We start from the raw sequence: 4,205 nt of genomic DNA, 5'->3' as shown, positions 1-4,205 counted from the left end.
TGTCAGAGCTTTGGATCTTTGAGCTGTTTATAATTTCTTTGGATCTTTGGATTAAGTTTGAGATTCAGGATTTAACCTAAGAAGTTTTCTTTTGATAAAAGGTAAGTCAGCACCATGTACAAATTTGTATTTTTGAATGCAAGTTTCGAATGTAGCATGAACTTAAACCAGAGAACTTCTTTTATATATATGCAAACAAGGAGAGTTTCCCATTGGAAAGCAATTGATTTTGGGTTGGCCCTGTTCTTTTATTTAGGCATGGTATGTTTAGCTAACAAATGATGAGCAGCCTATATTTTTAGCATTCATCATTTGTTTTGCCTGTAGAAATTAAAAAGGAAAAGTGTCTAATGTAATTTACCATTGAAATGTGCTTCATTTTCTTAGCAAGAGAAAGCAAACTCTGTTGATGCGGTTTATTGAAAATATGCATATCTTTACATGAAAGCTAAATATCCATGACTTCTGTTGTATGCAGATGAGTGATTTACTGGAGTTGTAAGCAGTACTTACTAGAGGCCCTAGATCCTGAACCCAAATCCAAAGTGACATGGGGTGTATCATGGATACTGCATGTAGAGTTGGTTTGTTACAGTTGACTTGAAAATTACTTTGACTGTACACCGTGCCATCTAATGTGCAGGAAACCTTAACCAAAATAGAAATATCACTCTTGACTTGCATGTGATTTATTCAGAGTTATATCTAGCAATTTATGTTGAATTTTTTTTCAAATGTTGGCATTACAAGTTCACTGAATATATGTGAATGGTTTCAGTTAAGTCATCATTGTTATTCCCTGTTGATTCCATAGTTCTTTCCCTGCTGATACCTTGGTGTTGTTTCTGGTGTCACCCGGAGTACCTCGCCATGAATAAAGGTATATATGTAGCAGCTAAAGTTCTGTATCGATGTGCTCGCTCTGTTTGTCTGAAAAAAATAACAATGCTGGTTGCATAAAAGGGAGCAGTGCGAACACAGAAGGGCCACTCCACCGGCGGCCTGAACCTAACGCCAGGTCTGTCATATGCTCGGAATAAGGCCAACTGCATCTGCATCTGAGCACATGTACACTCACGTTCCCCTTTTCACTGCTCTGATCTGTTAGAGTTAATATTAATTGCCATGGTTAGAGTTAATGTTAATTGCCCTGGTTTGGTCAAGGTATCAATTGTCATGTAATTTGAAGTAGCCAACTATGTCATATTTATCTCGTGAGTGTCTCTCTGGTATACTTATATCGGGTATGCAATGTGAACTATATATCAGGTTGTTTTTTTTTTTCGAAGTGATGATTGTAATGCTTATCTTCCGTAGAGATTGCGTGCACTTTACAGAATGCAGTTGTGATCTGAGTGTCTGACACCTATGATCTAAATGGCACTTCACATAATGCAGTAAGTCGAGGCCTAACAAAATAACATCATACTTTCAGAGTAGAACTCTTATGGTGCTAAGCATCTCTAATTGCAGCCAAATTGGCCTACAAAACTGAAAAGGAAAGGCTGTAATGTTCCTATTTATTGGATCATAAGCCTTTTATTTAATTGTCGCATCATCTAGGTGTTTCGAAGTTGAGTTTTGCAGCAAAGATCCTTGCTCAGTGTTTTGTTGGACTCTCTAAATTACATGGCCAATCTACTGCGGTCATCAGCCATACGTAGTATTTAATTAACTGACACACATCTTTGAGTACCCATGTGTTAATCCAGTGTTTGGTTTTTTATGTACTGTTAACCAGATAATATATGATGCTTTTTATTGCAGACTGCATTCCAATATCAGAAACATTATTCGTAACTATTTTCCAACATATAAGTCGTCTTATGTGTACCAAGTACGAGTTTCTGATGACTTCAGTTTTCAGGCCGTGCATAGCAAAACTCTTTTATCAGTGCTAAAATTTGAGTAATGCTTGCAATGGAAAGTATTTAGTTGAACCGTAACATGTTACTTCCTATTCACTCTTAATCTAATGTATTTCCCAATCGTGCGGTGGAATTGGTTTATATAGTGTTCGATTTGATCATTGTAAGGGAAATCATTAACTTTTCTTGTCTTTTTGTTCTTTGAACAGGATCATATCTAGATTGCAAGTACTTCGGATTGCATCAGGGTGTCAAGAGAGGGGAAATGTTTGTCGGGACGTGTTTGGAAGCCTATTAAAAATGTTATAGAACAACCTTGCCATGTGACAGTGCCTCATGTATAAAATCATAAGCAAAGTATATAAGCAAATTAACCATGCCCATATCTTTTTAGTGTTGGACGAATTTTTAATGTTTTCCTGTTGATGATTGACTGTGAAATATGATGTCGTGTATAACACGTTTAGCCATGCCTCTATCTTTTTTATTTACTGGCCCATTAGTTAATGTTGATGATCACCTGTGAAATGCATCATAAGTAAGGATATAAAATAGCTTTTAGCGTACGTTTGTTTGCATATTTAGCTGGACTTCGTGGCGATGGTGTATCTACGGATTCGATTTGTCTCGATACTTTTCGGGATGGAAATGTTATACCCGATGATTATTATTATTAGTTGGCAGATTTGCGTCATTTTACACTTAACTTTTTTTGCTCCTGTAGCAACGCATGGGCACTCACCTAGTTCTTAAAAAAAATTCAAACTGTTTTGTACTGAATTTTTGTTCATCCGCGTCTAGTAGGAATGGTTATAATATCTTTTCCCCTTTCCTTTATTTTATTCGCAGGTGGGGTGCTGAGAGCAATATGTCTTGTATTGCGAGGAATAATTGTATTTGGTACTAATAGATTATGTCTTGTATTGCAAGTAATAATTGTATTAAGAATTAGAGATTAACATTATAGATTTGTCTTTGTTTATGTCTAGAGTGTTCCATTGTTTGGTATATATCACTAGAATCAACGCGCGGCGTTGTCGCACTTGGGCCTTTGCTGGGCCAGCATGAATACTATTAGTCCGTGATATCTATTTGTTGATGATATTGATGGAGAAAGTTAGAATTTGTCTTATTACCAGGAAATATCGTGAAGCAACCGAAGGTCATCCCATGTGCGGAGAGAAAGGGATAGAGAAAATTCCCTATTTGACACTGGTATAATGAGTAGTTTCTTATTTGACCCTCAAAGTTTTACCCTTCCCTATTTAACACTAGATCTAAATTTCATGGCTTATATGACACTCCATTAGTTTTTCCATCCAATGACCGTTAAATCCTTGCCCCTGTTTAGAAGATGTCGCAATCATTGTCATATTAATATTGTGTGCCATAAAAAAAATACATGGATATAAGATTTAGATTCTACAAAAGCTTTACAAAAATGACAATGGTGTAGGATAAAAGTAAAGAAATTTAGATGAATTTTAGTTGAGTTCAAACAGAGGATTTGAATTCATTTGAAAATAAGCTATAAGGCTCCATTTGGATGTACATATTATGGAATTCTGATTTTAGTTGGAATCAAGTGAGATGACCAATTCTAATTCGTGTTTGGATGTACATATTGTGGAATTCTGAATTCACCATCTTCTCTCCTCTCCCACACGTATGAGCTCCATGGCTCAGCCCCTTCCTTCACTGGTGACACGCCATGGCCACTGGAGCTCGTCATCAAGTAGCGCAGAAGGTGGCCGGAGAGAGAGAGAGAGAGAGAGAGAGAGGGGGGGGAGGAGGAGGAGGTGACAGGCTTGGGCGATTTCTCGACCTCGACACATCGAGTGCATCCTCCGGGTTGGGCGGGAGCTCCACTCGAGTACCCCCCACGGGTTCCCGCGGTGCCAGCGGCTCCGGGTCGGCCGGCGTCACCGTTGTGCCGGCCTCCAGTGATCCCGCGGCGACGATTAGGGAGATCCTGCGACAGGGGGACGCCGGTGAGGAAGATCAGAAGGGGGCCGCACTGGCGAGGATGAGGAGGAGGGCGCCACGCCGCGCCGCAACAAGACAAAGAGGCAAAGCCTACCTCGAGGAAGACAAAGAGGTGAAGCTGGCCTCAACGCAGGGATGGCGGAGGGGCGGGCTAGCGGAGGGGCGTGGTGCGTCGGCAGAGGGGCAGCCACGGCGCAGCGACACACCACGCGGCACGCTGGTGAGTGGCGGAGGGGCGGGGCGGTGCATAGACAGCGGCGGGGCAAGCCGACGTAGGGATGGCGGAGGGGCGAACCAGCGGAGAGTCGTAGTGCATCAGCGTAGGGACGCGCCGCGCGGCACATCGGTGAG

At 41.0% G+C, this 4,205-nt stretch overlaps 1 long non-coding RNA gene across 1 annotated transcript; it reads left to right on the top strand.

The window, feature by feature from the left end:
• Positions 1 to 470: 470 nt before the first annotated feature.
• On the top strand, positions 471 to 2,282 carry LOC112872955. The gene is made up of 3 exons (XR_003224737.1): positions 471 to 880; positions 964 to 1,068; positions 2,078 to 2,282. It is a non-coding gene; the product is annotated as an uncharacterized LOC112872955 (long non-coding RNA).
• Positions 2,283 to 4,205: the final 1,923 nt, after the last annotated feature.

The sequence above is a fragment of the Panicum hallii genome, chromosome 9 (assembly GCF_002211085.1).
Source record: "Panicum hallii strain FIL2 chromosome 9, PHallii_v3.1, whole genome shotgun sequence".
Taxonomy (NCBI): Eukaryota; Viridiplantae; Streptophyta; class Magnoliopsida; order Poales; family Poaceae; genus Panicum; species Panicum hallii.
Note: the sequence above shows the minus strand (reverse complement) of the source record. Positions and strands in the feature narration are given on the sequence as shown.